This window comes from Lepidochelys kempii, chromosome 3 (genome assembly GCF_965140285.1).
Source record: "Lepidochelys kempii isolate rLepKem1 chromosome 3, rLepKem1.hap1, whole genome shotgun sequence".
NCBI lineage: Eukaryota > Metazoa > Chordata > Testudines > Cheloniidae > Lepidochelys > Lepidochelys kempii.
In genome coordinates, this window is record NC_136382.1 from 164,500,871 (window position 1) to 164,517,200 (window position 16,330).

Consider the following 16,330-nt stretch of genomic DNA (forward strand, 5'->3'; position numbering starts at 1 on the left):
TCAATATTTATTGAAATAAAAATGTTCATTAATAATTATTTGCAGGAATACTCATGGAATAAAGTACTACTCAGTAGTGCTGGTCAAGAATTTTTTGATTAAACTTTTTTTGTTGGAAAATGCTGATTCATTGAATCCAAAATATTTTGTGGGTAAAGGTTGATTTTAACTAATATCTCCTTTTAAAAAAGTTAGAAAAACATTTTGAAATTGTCAAAACATCCTTTTTAGAGGTCTGAAGTGTCTTTACATTTCAAAATTTAAGTTAATTTATAGGAAAAAAGAGTCATAACAAAAACTTTTGATTGACCTGAACCAAACTTTTTTGAGGGGTTCAGTTCACAGAAAATTTTGAGATATCAACTTTTCATCTCAATTTGGACTGAGAAAATGTTTTGAATCTCAAAACTATTTGCAGGATGGGAAAAACATTTCCAACCCAGCAATACATACTCAGCATGAATAAATGTGGCAGAATGAAGCCCAAATGGAAGTGAACAGATAATATATTGATTTTTATGCAGAAATCTTTTGACTGTCTCTTTTGCCTTTTGGAGGAATGCATTGTTAGGCTCCTTTAAAAAGGGGACAAGCAAACCAGGTCTTGAGGTCTTCTTTGATGCAGCTTGCTGAAGATGACTTTATAAAGCCAGAAAGTAGAAAGCCATTTTAAAGTGATTTGCGAGAAGGATGTGTACCTCCACAGAGAAACCTTCACTTGGGTCATTTGGATTTCTCTCTCTTCCCTGGAAGCAGCTAGTCAAAACTGTCTGTATGCAACAGAAAGATAAAAATTTCAATTAGGTTGAGTGCTGTCATAAGCAGACTACATGAGAAGGCTTGAGATAATATGCATTACATATTGATGCCTATCAGCACTGAGAACACAGCCATGTTTTATTCCATGCCCCTTTTGTAGGTTTGGCAGCAGTGGCACCCAATAAAGGCCTAATCATATTAATTTATGCCCCTATCAATTATGCATTCAGATTCCCCCGATAGCTTGTCAGTTTTTATTCACTATTTTCTGAAAAATACGCCTATTACAGTTACTGAGCAAATAGGAGGACTGTCAAAAACTGAGATTTAAAGAATATTACTTAAAAGGGGTGGGTTTCTTTAATTTATAAATCTTGTATTATGTGTCATGCATTTGTTAGTTTTAAAACAGGTGACAGTGCGGGGACAGATGTCACACTAAGGACTTTCTGGAGATGAGGAGAGAAGTCTGCTTTCAAGAAAAGTTTAATAAAGTGGTGCTTTTTAAAGCAAAGTGCGATCTCTGGTCTGCAGATGTAGTAAAAATGTATCAGCTTTGTTATTTTAATGTGAATTTGAATGTGTGGCTCTCAAATGATGTGCATCAATGAAGTATTTTTTAAAAAGTAATCATTTTCAGTTCATAAACTGATCTTTTTGGTGTGTGAGAAACTTATATACTATAACTAGTCACTAAATTCAGGGTCCTCCTTGAGTGTTGGTAAAGGTAGTAAACAGAATGTGTGTATAGAAGGACTGTGTGAAGTGCATGAAATTGCACTCTTTACTACCTTGTAGTGGGCACCTTGTCTCCTGTACTGTACAAGTCATTTACAAATATCCAAATGGCACTGAATGCTGAGTGGCCAATCCTTGCATACCCTGTTCATCTATAACTCTCGTTCAAGTCAACAGGGCCATTGAGTTTTGATGTGAGTTTTGACATGCAAGGAATGCAGGGTCAGGCCCTTCACACATGGTGCGGTGCTATAATGTGCCTGATCCTTCTGCAACTGAAGTCAATGACAAAGGTCTACATTTTTAAAAATGGTCGCTGATTTTAAGTGCCTCGGTTTTTGGGTATCTCAAGATTGGCACCCAAAATAGGTAGTAACTTTTCTGAAAATTTGGCCTTGCTTCCCCATTGGCTGACCAAGGTCAGACCCTATGTGTCATTTCAGTTTACATAATTTAGGAAGGCTTATTATGTTCTATTTTATCAACACAAAGTCAAGCACTTTGACTTCAGGAAAGTTACATCCTCCAAATATATTATACTAAATTATCCATATGTATGAAACTAATTAAATTTACAGGACTAGATTTAACCCTGGGTTATGAGGAGTCCTGAAGCCCAACCCAGGGAGCAGGACACCTGTTGGCATAAAATCTGTGCAGAAGGGCCTTGTGACAGCACCAAGCAAATATAACCTCTCTGTGTGCCTACACCTGGTGCAGTGCTGGCCAGAAAGGGGGTGTATGGTTTGTTTGTGTTTTTTTTACATCGCTTCTTTGAAAGGGATTTAAGTTTATCTCCAAAATACAGAGGCACCTTCTGGAACAGACCCCATGATCTTTTGAGAAAGATAAGGTGGGTGAGGTAATATCTTTTTTTGGACCCACTTCCAATATTATCTCACCCACCTTGTCTCTCTAGTATCCTTGGACCGGCATGGATACAACTACACTGCATACACTCATGACTGTTAGGACACTGGAAGTGTATTTTTGTGCTTGCTAAAATTAATATCCAAGGAAAAAATGGGTCTTGGCACTAAAAGTCACATGTTGTTTACTCACTTTTTCCATACTCTTTATACATGTTATTTGTAGTATTGTTCTTTACACCACTTTCTACTCCCACCAATCAATCCAAAATGCTGGTGCCAAGAACATCTTCCTTTCCCACCACCCTGACCATCTCTCCCACACTCCCTGCCTGCTTGAATTGCTACAATAGCTCCCCCCTCTTCTTCTCCATTAAGTTCAGGCTTCTCCTTTCCATATTTAAAGCACTCTGGCCCTGCTCTCAGATTGTCCTATACCACTTCACACTCCCTGTGTTTCCACACTCCTCTCCTGACAGTTTCCTTGAGGGAAAATACTTTTGTCCTTACGTGGGGCCCCTTGCCTCCTTAGGTGGAAAAACTCAGAGGAGGGAGTTAAGGGAGAAGGGAACTCAGTGACGAAAACCTTGCTGAGTTTTCTTATGAGATGTTTCATGGGTGGGTGAGGTTTGCTTATCTTGGAACAGATAATAGGGTCAGCCCAGAAACCCAGATTCACAGATCCTGGGCCATTAGTGGGAGACCTAGACTAGCTACACAGAGGCACAGGGCTTCTCACAGTCTCTTTGTCCCCTGTAGGTCCTGTTTCTGTTCCCTGATGGTATGAGTTCAACGTAGCTATGCTGACATGGTGTCTGCAGCTAGTGGCTTTTTAGAGGGGTTCCCAGCCTCAGGAGTGGGGGATATGGGAAGATAATTCATCCTGTGGCTGTTTTATCTTTCTAGGCAAAATTCAGCAGGACCCATGTCCCCTCCCACACCCTGCCTCCTCCTTGTGTGCTGAGCCTCAGAGCATCTTTGGCTGCTGCAGAGAAGGCTACCCTCTCCTTACCACGAAAGGGGGAGATCTGAATGTGGAACTTTGTGATACAATCACACCCTCAGTCCTCACTTTGGCAAAGCTCCCATTGGCTTTAATAGGAACTGTGCTTAGATATCTAAGGACTGGGCTCTTTGTTTCCTTTACTAACTCCTGACTTTGTGCCACATTTCACCTCTGTCCATATACTAAGGTAATTAAGGTACAATGAGCCCACATCTGTTGTATAAACCCCCTTCCTCTCCTCCTGTAAATCCTCCTATCCTGGGAAGTATTCCAATTACAGTGACCAGGTAGCACCCTGTATTGTACACGTTCCATTGTATTCTCTCTCCTAATAGAATCCTAAGAGCCTAAGCTCTTCAAGGAAGGGACCTGTTGTTTGTTCAGCAGAGTTGACCATTTATACAGTTCCTCATACACTTATGTTGCTATCTAGAGCATCCTCCTGTTAATTTTAGATAGGCCTGACATATATTTATATATATATTTATATTTGCACTTTTACAGCCTTTTAAATCCTCAAAGCATCTTACATATATTAACTAATTAATCTGAACAACACCTCTTTGACATAGGTAGTTATTATCCAAATCTTACAAATGGGAAAACTGAGAGATGTTAAGGGATTTGCCTAAATCCACAAAATAAGTCTGTGTCAGATCCATGATTCAAACTGACGTGTTCCTGGCTTTTCATTCCAGGCTCAGATGTCTGCCTATGTCACCATTTTCTTTCTCCACTGATGGGTGGTTTGTAATACTCATTTCAATAATTCCATAAGTCTGCCTTAGCAGTTGCCTTCCTTTCAATATTAACTATTTTTGGGTTGTTTCCCCACCTCCATATATCCGATACACCTGCCTAGAAAACATGAAATTCTTCATAAGTTGCATATGGAATCTGCAGTTTCAATTAAAAAATGTGTGATAGGAATTCAGAGGGGATATTTATAATACCAATAGTACCATTAGGATAGAATCCAAGGGGATTCTCCTGTTCCAATGGAAAAACTGCAGGACTAGATGACCTCCTGAGGTCTCCTTCAACCCTAGTCTTTTATGATTCTAAGAAGAGGGCAGCATTATCTCCTGTAAATGTAAATAAACTTGTTTGTCTTGGTGATTGGCTGAACAAGAAGGAGGACTGAGTGGACTAGTAGGCTCTAATGTTTTACATTGTTTTGTTTGATTTCAATTTTGATTTTTGATTTCAATTACAACACAGAATACAATATATATGAAAATGTAGAAAAAATCCAAAATATTTAATACATTTCAATTGGTATTCTGTTTTTTAACAGTGTGATTAAAACTGTGATTAATCGCAATTAATTTTTTGAGTTAATCACATGAGTTAACTGCACTTAATTGACAGCCCTACAGAAAATATGTAAATCAAAAAAGTGATGAAGTAATAGTAAGCTGACAAGACCTGGCCTGATCCGCTAAAACTTTGACAACAATTGGCAAGGAGGAATAGTCCAATTAATGGGGTGCCTCTGGGCAGCTTTAGCTTACATGACGGGCACTTCTAACACAAGATCTTAGTGCACTTGGCAGCATTACCAGGGTAATAGTCATATAAGGATGAACAGTTTCTCCAGTGTACTAGTCATCTGCAGGCTCCTCTTCATCATTCAGCATGGATGTCTTTCTGTTTCACCTTTTATTTTCTGTCAAAAGTATATTTATTGTGGCAATGTACAATATAATCTGCTTCTTTGCTTCTGTCTGAGCTCCCTTCTCACAGTACTTCAGGGTATTAATGGAGTACAGGATTCTGTGTTACACATGTGCCTTCTTAAAGATCCCCATTTAAGACTGCAGTGCCCTTGGGCTACTGGTGGTGTTTAATAACTTTCTACACTCGTAGTTCTGTCTTCATCATTACACTAGCTCTTTTTTACCTTGGTATATAAAGATCTTAAGTGTTTCCCTTGACCAGTGGCCCAAGGATTATGCAGTGGCACAAGCAAGAGAAAATATAAAAGCTACACCTTTTAAACTATTAGAGTGGAAGCACCAGAAACAGCCACATGAGTAAATTGTACTAAAAGGCACTTCTTCTCTCCCGCATCAATATAATATGAACCAATTAGCTATACAAAGGAACCTACAAAGGTTAGAAACATAGAATATAAATAAATGAGATTCATCTTGGAGAAATAGATATCAGAGGCTGATTTAAGTGATAGGATACATATCACAGTTAGTAGTTCTTCAATTTCGTATCTGAGTTCTTTTGGAACTTTTGAGTGAATACCATCTGGTACCAGTGACTTATTGCTGTTTAATTCATCAGTTTGTTCCAAAACCACCTCTATTGACATCTCAGTCTGGGACAGTTCCTCAGATATGTTACCTAAAAATAATGGCTCAGATGAGGGAATCTCTCTCACATCCTCTGCAATGAAGACTGATGCAAAGAATTAATTTAGCTTCTCCACAACTGCCTGGTCTTCTCTGAGATAAAGCACAAGATGGGGTATTAGTTGGTGACTGCCACAGACTACCAAATCATACTAGGGAACAGGAAGACTGGCTCCTTAAGCACCTATCTATAATGTTGGGGCAGGGAGAAGCTGTGTGATCCTGGGGGAACTTCAATTTGAGTAACATATGCTTGAGGTCTCATGCTATCATTCCCTCAACCCAGGGAAATTCTATATTCGATCTCATTGTGACAGTTAAAGAAGAATTGATTGCAGAACTAAAAAGTAATGATCACATTTATAATATGCAAACAGAATAAAGTCCAAAACAGTACTAGATATACTTGGAGCTATAAAAGCGCCAATTTCAGAAAGCTGAAAATAATTATGAGCCAAATCATCTGTAAGGAAGAATTTAATCAGAAAAATGTGAATGATAATTGGGAATTGTTTAAGAATACATTAATAGATGCCCAAAAAGTCACAATCTCAAAATCAAGGAAGAAGGCCGTACTGGTTAAAAGAACTAATCTGGTTTAGCGGGGAAGTGAAGACCGCTATAACAAATTAAAATAAATACACACATACACATATAAGAAAGGGGAAGTGGATAGTAATGAATGTAAATCAGAAGCTAAGAACTGTAGAAAATGGATCAGAGCAGCAAAGAGACACAAGGAGAAATCTATGGCCAGCAGAGTTAAGGACAAGAAAAAGTTTTCCGTGTTTACATAGTATAGGTGCAGTTTAGGAACCAGTTTTTGAAAGTTTGGCCCCAGCCTTCCAAAGGCACACAATCTCCCAGTATTGCTGCCGGGGCAATCCCACCTTTCCTTTTCCCTTTACACAGTCCAGCCTCGTAGGAGCTGATAGTTGAGCTGACAGTGTGGTATATGCTTGTGAATTTTGTGTTTGTGTGAATGAGAGACAGAACACCGGGGAGACCAGGAAAACAATTGCTTAGTAGAGTTGGCCTTTAATTGCACGCTGAATAAACTGCATTGTAAACTTGGAAGAATAATAAAAGGGGAAAAGTCGAGCTGGGGAATTGCTTACTAGAGATGGTCCTTAATGAAGGTATACTGTACAGATGTACCCCTTTTATAGGCTCCAATGCTATCATAATAGAAAGAAAACCTCTTTATGCAATTTCCAACCAAAGTTTCGAAACTGTTCCCTGTCTAGAATTCCTAAACAAAAGGAAAATCCTACCAAGACCTGGGGGAAAAGCACATTCTCTATCCTTGATATACTTTACCCTATCTTTACATGTTGACCTTGTTTATGTTTTCAGAAACTGGATATAGAGTTGTCGAGTTGGTCAATAAACTAATCCAGCCATCAATAAAACACACCTTCTTGTTTATTAATACATGATTAAAAATGTATATGATAAAAAGATATTGACTGCAGCAGAGTTTGGGTGACAAGAACAATTATGGTTTCCAAGCCTAATCACTACATGAGCTGTTTAACCCAATGAAAGTCAATAGTCTGTTTATGAACAACCATGTTTTTTATTTTAAGTACAGTATTTGAATTTTATTAGGATTCTCATTCTTTCTTCATTTACTATTGTAACTTGTACAAATCTCCAGAATGAAACAGTCAACTGATAAAGCAGAAATGTAACAAAAGTTTTATGCTTATTGTATGACAAAGCTGTATATATGTGCAAACTGTATTTGCTTTCATTATAGATCTCTATCTGCAATTAAACGAAGGTGATAATTCAGTATTTTCCATTTTTCAGTATATTATTAGTTACACAGTTGATAAGCAGGTTTTCAGATCCTCCTAATTTACTTATAATCCATTTTAATAATATTATTTTAGGCTTAATTTTACAGCACTCAGGTGTAGGGCTTAATTTTTATCTTATTTAAAACTGTGTAAATCAGTGGAGTTACACCAGTGTAAAACTAATGTGAGATTAAAATCAGACCCTGTTTTTTTTCTGATCAAGTGAATTTCAGCTTTTTTACTCTTTACCACATAGTCTCATTGTACTTTCTCTTCCAGTAATATTCCATAGAAACCAAACCATTCTGTAATAATTTGAAAATCTGAAATGAAAAGGCGGCTAGAGGAGGGATTTTTAAACACAACTCAAAGAAGCAAATCTCTACATTTTATTCCGCATTTACAAACAAAACTGAGTCAAAATATAGCTTGTTTCTTTAAATCTGACCCACGTCAGTAGTGGCCAAAAGTAGTAAAAATCTGAAGTGTGTTCTTTAGCCTTTGTGAAACAAGGAAACTCTAAGAGACCATGGTGATGGGCTTCAGAGAAATTAGATCCATCTACTTCCTTGTGGCCAGGTGCCCATATCACAAAGGATCCCATCATGCTTTGTGGCAGAGGGACCAAGCAAGGGATTAGGTAAGGAACCTGAACTATCCCTTTAAACTTGCAAGGTTGAAGGTTCAGTTGTAGGGTTGTGTGGGAGACTTGCACTTCTGCTGCCTGGTTGGTTCCTGTTCTGTAGCTAGAAACAAGACTTCCAGACTGCTCAAGAAAGATGTAGAATTAAATTCGTTTTTTAAAAAAACATCACCACAAACTACTAACTTGTTTGACAGGGCAAAACGGGGATGTGTGCATGGGGGGATGTATAACCAGATCCAAAAAAAAGAATCCTGTCCTCATCCCTGAAGTGGCTACATTTTATTTTACACTACATTACAAAATAAAATATATACAAACTTTTTTAAAAAAGTATTTGCTACTTTCTAGAGGCTTGATTCAACTCCCACTAGAGATTGGAAGGATGGTCCACTAGATAAGGCACTGTACTTGGACTGAGGAGACTTGAGATCAGTTCTTGGCTTACCCACAGGTGTATTGTGTAACCATGAGCGAGTCACTTAATCTACTCTGTGCCTTAATTCACCATATGTAAAGTAGGGATAGTGCTTCTTTTCCTCACAGAGGTGGTGTTAGGATTGTGAGGCCTTTAGGAAGCATATAAAAACATAGAAATACCTGGATAGCTAAGAATAACATCAATAGGAGTCTTTCCGTTGACTTCCACAGGGATTGGATTGGATCCAAGCCACATGGAATAGCTTCTCCAGTGAATGCATAATCATGTTGTCATCTCCACTTCTGTCTTAATTTAGGGGCTTGGATTCTGAAAACACGTATCAGGCATGGTGCTTACTACCATTAGTAGTCCTGTGGAAGTAAATATTTGCAGAATCAGGCTTTTAAACTGTAAGATCTTCCTGGCAAAAATCTTTTTTTATCACTACTCTAAAATGCCATGAACATCAAGCAATAATAATGACTAGCACTTACATAGATACACCTTCCACCTATTTATGGCATCTTCTTAATTCACTTGTCGGGTAATTTGGTAAACACCTCAGTATCAAAACCATTTGTTTAAAAAACTCTCATCCTTTACTGTGCTCAAATTTGTTTATTTTAGGCAATGGGCTAATTTGATCACTGGCGATAGTTGCCATTTAATGAGGAAGAATGAAATTATGAATGAACTGAAAGAGGAAAGCAATCAAGGTACTCACGTGTTCCTAAATTTTATTCTGAAATTGTTATTGACATTATAAGCACTATTTTGCTACACACTCTGGTATCATCTGAGAGCTGATCCAACAAAACTGAAATCAATCAGCCTTTCCATTGACTTAAATTAGAATTCAGGTCTTAAGTCAATGAGTTTGGGGGTGGGGGGGGCGGGGAGAAGGGAATTATTACACATCTTCCTACTGCAGAGTCCTTACACCATCCATTGAAGCATCTGATTCTGGCTCCTGTCAGAGACAGGATACTGGACTACATGGCCATTGGCCTGATCCAGTATCGCAATTCCTATGTTCCTAATCAAAGATATAAGAATTGACTCTGTCAGCCAGGAGGAAGGCAGGGAAACAAATAGGATGACCTGACAGAAAGGAAACTGCACACCAGTCTTTGCTGTAGTCACTGTTTGGATGTCCATGCTTCTGTTTGGAGCTCAGAGAGTATTTATCCAACCTATTTTCTGTACAAACATTGAATTGCTCCCATTAAGGATCATCCCTCTTTGACTGTGTGATACAGTAAGAATACATCATTGGCTCGGAAACACACATTTGGGAAGGAACAGTCCATATTAGATCAAAGGAGTCTGAAAATCTCAACACGGAAAAGTAGAAATAGTATGAAGAGACTAATTTTTCCTCCCACTTATACCAGTATAAAACCATTGCAGCTCTGATTTGATACCAGTATGAGAATGGATTCCAAACCAGCAAAAATGGAAGAAACAAAATATGCAACCAAAAACACTGAAAGAAAAATAATTCCCTGAAATAAAAGGAAAAAAAATTCAGTGCACCTTAACACTAACAGTATTCTATTACCACAAAGGAACATTACCAAACAGAAGTTCAAACTATATATATTTATCAGAAGTTACATGGAATAAAATGTGTTCAAAGCATAAAGAAATTGAAATCATTGGACAGTGATCACTTATTTAAAAATATTATTGTTTGAGTTGAGACCTTGCACTTGTGTGCTTATCTTCAAACTCACTTTGATGAGGACATTACTCACAAGACACTTTGTTCCAGTCTGTGACCTGATTCACTCACATGTTTAAAAATATTAGTACATTTAAGGAAGTCGGTACATTTGAGTCTAATTAATTATGTACATTGTAGATCTATAGTCTTTCCACTCAATGAACCAGAGTTTAAATTCATTTTAGGTTTCAATGTTTTGTTGGGACTCTCTGCCTCTGCTTTAAATCTAGCCTCTAGCATTTGATCGGGTTACTTTACAACTCATGATATTCAGGAACTCCAAATGTAAAGCTCAGAGAAATTCTGAAAAACTGACATCCCAGAAGTATTGATATTGAAGAAAATATGGAACAGTTCTAAAAAATTACCCTTCAGGCACAGATAATAGTGATTAAACCCATTGAAATAAGACAGTCTGGGAATTTTTATGGTGATTTTGGAAGGTAATATATATTTTAATTAATCTTAGCCTCATCAATTGTCAAACTACTTCATCATCAGGTTCTACATACATTCCTACTGATCCTTTATCTTCATCATCACAGTCTCATTCCATCCAAACAGAAGAAAGACCACGCTGAACATCTCTGTCCTGGCCCATCCGTCCTATATATTCTAGGGTACCAATTTGTGTGTCTTCTTCAATGTGTGTGCTGTCTGCTGTTGTGTTGGTCTCAGTTCTACAGTTTATATCACACAGAACTTTCAATAACAGTTGTGTTTATCTGGTATATTTCCTTGGAAGGTCTCAGAGAACTATACCACTAATAATTACAGCTGTGAAGCAGATATGTTTGGTTGTTCCCATTACTTTGAAAATGTGTGAACTGAGATGCAGATTCAGTAAAAGGCAGATTTTCAAAGGCACAAACGGCAGTTAAGCACCTAGCGCCCACTGACGGTCAGGTTAGGTTTCTAACTGCCATTGAAAATATTCCCTAAATGAACTGGCCAAGGCCACAGAGCTAGCGATTGGTAGAATTTGGAATTGTCTAATCATCCTTAATCTAACTTTGCCTTTCAATTTCTACAAAAAGACGCTGTTTGAATCAAAGATGGTATCCAGCAGGGAAATAATTCCAGAAAGGTGAATGTGACAGAGATGAATTAATAATTGCTAGTAAAGAGTGAGCTCCTCATGTTCAAGAAAGCTCTGATAATAATCTTATTTCTTATATTCTTCTATTTTCTCTCTTCCCCGGGTGTGCGTTGGAAGGGTCCAAAGCAAGAGCAGGTTTAATTCATGCAGCAATAAAGCCAAGGGCCTTCACACATGTGGTCATTAATGATCCCACTGTAACAGCTATAAACCCTGCACTCAAGTGATTCACTGTAGGCCCTGCTATTGCTCTGGATCCCTCCCAGGTACACCTAGCTAAAGTACAGATTATTTCTGTAGTTTGTATATCATCTAGCACGGGGGTGGGCAAACTTTTTGGCCCGGGGGGCCACATCTGGGTATGGAAATTGTATGGCTCACAAAATTGGATGTTGGGGTGCGGGAGGGGGTGAGGGCTCCAGCTGGGGGTGTGGGCCAGAAATAAGGAGTTCAGGGTGTGGGAGGGGCTCCGGACTGGGACCAAGGGGGTTGGAGGACAGGAGGGGGATCAGGGCTGGGGCAGGGGGTTGGGACTCTGGAGGGGATCAGGTAGGGTGACCAGATAGCAAGTGTGAAAAATCAGGACAGGGGGTTGCGGGTAATAGGAGTCTATATAAGAAAAAGACCCAAAAATCAGGACTGTCCCTATAAAATCGGGACATCTGGTCACACTAGGGTCAGAGGTGCAGGCTCCGGACGGCTCTCACCTCAAGCAGTTCCCAGAAGCAGCAGCATGTCCCCCCCGTCCGGCTTCTACGCGCAGGCGTGGCCAGGTGGCTCTGCGGACTGCGCTGTCCGCAGGCACTGCCCCGCAGCTCCCATTGGCCACGGTTCCTGGCTGATGGGAGCTGCAGGGGTGGCGCTTGCGGTGGGGGCAGTGTGCAGAGCCCCCTGGCTGCCCTTACGCATAGGAGCCGGAGTGGGGACATGCCGCTGCTTCCGGGAGCCACAACATTTGCGGAGCAGGGCAAGCCCCCGACCCTGCTTCTCGGCGAGAGCTCAAGGGACAGATTAAAACATCTGAAGGGCCAGATGTGGCCCCTGGGCTGTACTTTGCACACTCCTGATCCAACACCTTTCCCCCAAAACAGTTGTCCTGTGTCAAAATTCTCCTGTGTCAACAATATGTATGTATGACATGTATATCCATTATGTAGGGACACTTACCAGTCTTTGAAATACAGCCACCTCTGTTGTGGGATAAGATGGGCTGATCATCACAAGCAAAACTAATACTTTGTTTACATGAATATAAGACCTTGACTTGGTCAGGCACACCTAGAAATCAGCATTTTGTTCCTTTTACAAATGGTTGTGGTTAGAGGAATGCAGGGAATACAAATACAGGATTTCTGTTGTAAGTGTTTTTTGTCATTTGGACTTTTGTACTATACCTTAAAGTGAATGATTTTAAAATCCAGACTGGTGTATTTTGCTAATTCTAAATAATTATTTAACAGAGACTGGAATGGCTTAGGTGTATCTTTTCTATTGTTTGTAATGAATGAATTTTCTTTTACTGGCTGGGAACCAAATATAAGAATGACAACTAAGGCTATAGGCCCATTGCTATTCAACATAATGATTCATATTTATGGGACCCGATCTTGCTCTAACTGAAGCCAATGGCAAAACTTCTGTTGACTTCAGTGGGTGCAACATCAGACCCATGGCTCATAACAGTATTCATATTCATAGAAGTGTAGTGGTGCATTATGATCTCCCAGTGGTGAAAGCTATAACATCAGTGAAATCAGAAGTTCTAAAATCTAAACTCATCTACATGAGATTAGAATCAGGCCTTCAGTCAAATTCTCATAAAGTCAGTGAACTGTTTTTTGTTTTCCACAATTTCTTCTTTTAGACAGTTCTTGGAATAATGGATCACGTTCATAATAGGGCCTGTAAGACATGAGAAGCCCATCTCATGCCCCTGAGAGATGTAGTTAAGCCGACCGAAGCCCCAGAGTAGGCCTAGCTACCCCCTCTCGTGGAGGTGAATTACCTAAACTGCGAGGAGAATACCTCCCACTGGAGTAGGTAATGCCTACTCCGAAGTGCTGCCACAGCGTTTCAAGTGTAGACAAGCCTTCAGAGAGGTTTTAGTACAGCAATGGCAGACCCCCGGCCATCCCTTTAGTGTCTACGCTACAGTGCATCTGTAGCATTTCTAGTGTAGGCATACCCTAAGACAGGGAAGCGCTCTGCTGTCTATGGTGTACCTGATCAGGAGACAAACAGAGAAATACTGCTTCCAGTCTAGCACCTTTCATAAGCACTAAACTAAAGGCCAAATTTGAGTGAATTTTCATGCAGCTAGCAAAAGGCTCATGCCTGGCACAAATTCTACCAAATTTCAAGTCTCTTTTCCAATGCATTTTAAAGAAAAATGCTCACTTTTTAATGGGGGCAAAACAGTGCCTCATTCTCAGAAATGGTTGGACCATTTTGGCTGAAATTTTGCAACATATTCAGCCTGAGGCAGACAGCCAGCATGGAAAAATTCAGCCTAAACAGTTAACTTCTGGCAAAAGTTATAAGTCACTGAAGTCAGGGTCTGACTTGGGCATGGAAGTGTCAGGGAATCTTAATAATAAGTGATGTTATCATCTCTGCCTCTCCTGCCCATATAGAACCTCTCTTCTGAGGGTCTCAGATAGTTTTTTCAAGCACTGGTTAGTAAAGCCACACACAGAAGCGCCATGGTGGGAAGGTGTTATTAGTCCCTTTTACAAACAGGGATACAAACAGAAAGGGAGTTAATGTGAGAACTGGGGACAGAACCCACTACGCCTAATTCTAAATCCCCCGTGGTGTACCTCCTGGAGCAGGTTTTCTCCCGGTAGACTGTAATCTACGTCTTTACTCCTGGATACCTGGCTCCCTCTGGCCTGCCAATTTATTGTGCTGCTCTGCCCCACAAGGGCATATATATTAGACAGAATGTCCCTTTTTTTATTTCCTCACTCTGCTCTTTAGAATGTTGTGATTTAAACTATTGCTGGGGGGGGGAAGGGGGAGTCTGAATAATAAACTCATTCAGGACAGCTGCCTGCAGTTCAGTGTTGTGGCTTCTATGGGTATGTCTGTACAGTATGGAAAAAAGAATTTGCAGCCTGACCTGAAGTGGCCTAATACACAGCCATTAAGGAGAGGCCTGAGATGAACAACTCTGGGATCCTGTGGAGACAGAATGTGTTGCCTGTGTGTCTAGCAAGGACTTCATCCTTGTTTCAAAACCCCTTGCTTGGTGCACTTCATGTGAACGCATACATTGCAGGGGCCAGGCCCTGAAGCTGCATAAAAGTTCATGCCATTGTCTGACTTCCTTAGAAAAGTGAGAAGAATAGTTAAGAGCTAACAGTAACTGATGAGATAGCGGGGACCAGCTGGGAATGCATTGTAAAAATAGTCCCAGCAACAACAAATTCCTTAGCTTAAAATTGCAACCATCTTCAACAACCCAGAGTTTTCCCAACCAAACTGCTGACTCCTTTTTTCTTATCAAAACACCACAGCACCCATGTTAACAACCCGGAGACAATCAAATGCAGGACCAGCTGGAGCTAGCCAGCTCTTGTCTCTCCCTTGGTATCAGGTGTGTGGTGCACTTCTGTGGCAGATGAACCTATGCTCTGAAAGTAGGGTGCTCCCCTAAAACTTTCAAAAGCACTATTAGAGCGGTGCCAGAGATTTCCGACCCAAAAGACAGAGCTCTTCCGGATTGCCTCAAACCCGGCTCCGAGGTGGGTCTCCTGTAGTCCTTTGTTGAATCAAACCTCTTCTTCCATCATGTAAAGACTTAAATCCACAGATGTAAGAAGCACTTGGAATTTGCCTGTGTGCATCTCTCTCTCCTCTTGCCTTTGGATTTATTTGGGTCCGGCAAGCTCTGCTGCAAAACACATTTTTAAAAGCTCCCTTTTAAATAAAAATAAACGCGGGGACGGAAATCCAGCCAATGTTCGTGATCGCAGTGAATTTAAAGCAGCTTTCGTCCCAGGTCGTATCTGTTCAGAGGTGATTCTGATGAGTGTTTCTGTAGGATCAGTCTATTCTATTAAATAGAAACTTGTGTTGCTATGAGGGGGAAATGTTGGGGTTTTTTTTTAACTAAGAACTTTAATTATTGCCTTCAGGGGAAGTTACTATTTAACTCCAGAGTTATACACTCCTGTGTCTCTGGCTGCATGTAGCTACTTCAAATGAGGGCTGGAATGAACAACCAACAAAAACCATTAGCGAGATAAAAGTAAGTAAGCGAAACGGGGTTAAGATTTCAGACCACTGGCCCTATTTTTGCCTTGCATAGATAACTCTCTCTCTCTCTCTCACACACACACACACACACACACAAGGTTTTATCTGTCTTGAACCTTTCTAAAACGCTGGTGGCTCAATTACTACACGAGTATTTCTCAGCTGTAGCCCGATCCGTCCATCCACCCTTCTTTCCTTCCTGATGCTGCTTCTACCTATTGCACATCGCTGAATGTCTCCAGTTCCTCCAGCCCCCTGGATACAATCGCCTGGAGGTAGCGATGGCTCCTCCAAGGTGTCCGGCAGCCACAGGGACCCTTTCCAGGTTCTCGGAGTCCTTAAAGTAAAAATCTTTCATGATTTGGCTGTAATTTTTAAAATCCCTCTTCAGGTTAAGGATCTCTCTGATTTCTCGTCTAAATGGCTGTACAAAAGCACGACTGCAAAACTCTGCTTCATTAACATGGCCAGTGTGTGTGAAATAACTGTATATTTCCACCATGTGCACAGACAAAGACTCCCCCATTTTGGTAATTATCCTCACCAATCTGGTAATTTATGCAGGATGTTTATATTTATATAACATGCACATTTTTGAAGGAGTCTGCTTCTTCATCAGGTCAATGTGTTAATTAAAA

At 40.1% G+C, this 16,330-nt stretch overlaps 1 protein-coding gene and 1 long non-coding RNA gene across 7 annotated transcripts in view; one reads left to right on the forward strand and one right to left on the reverse strand.

Annotated features, from left to right (window-relative positions):
* Positions 1–482: 482 nt before the first annotated feature.
* Positions 483–16,330, reverse strand: part of LOC140909492 (uncharacterized) — a 43,780-nt gene continuing 27,932 nt past the window's right edge. The window contains exons 3-4 of one of the 2 annotated variants that reach the window (XR_012158238.2): positions 8,787–8,978; positions 483–770 (exon numbers count right to left, since the gene is read on the reverse strand). This is a non-coding gene — a long non-coding RNA (uncharacterized LOC140909492). Of the gene's footprint in view, positions 771–7,918; positions 8,979–16,330 lie in introns of those variants that run through there. The other variant, XR_012158239.2, reaches the window with a different exon arrangement.
* ESRRG (estrogen related receptor gamma) overlaps positions 15,579–16,330 on the forward strand; it is a 486,222-nt gene continuing 485,470 nt past the window's right edge. For all 5 annotated transcript variants that reach the window (XM_073338899.2, XM_078852267.1, XM_078852268.1 and 2 more), the window contains exon 1: positions 15,579–15,684. The gene's annotated coding sequence lies outside the window, so the exon portion shown is untranslated. The remainder of the gene's footprint in view (positions 15,685–16,330) is intronic.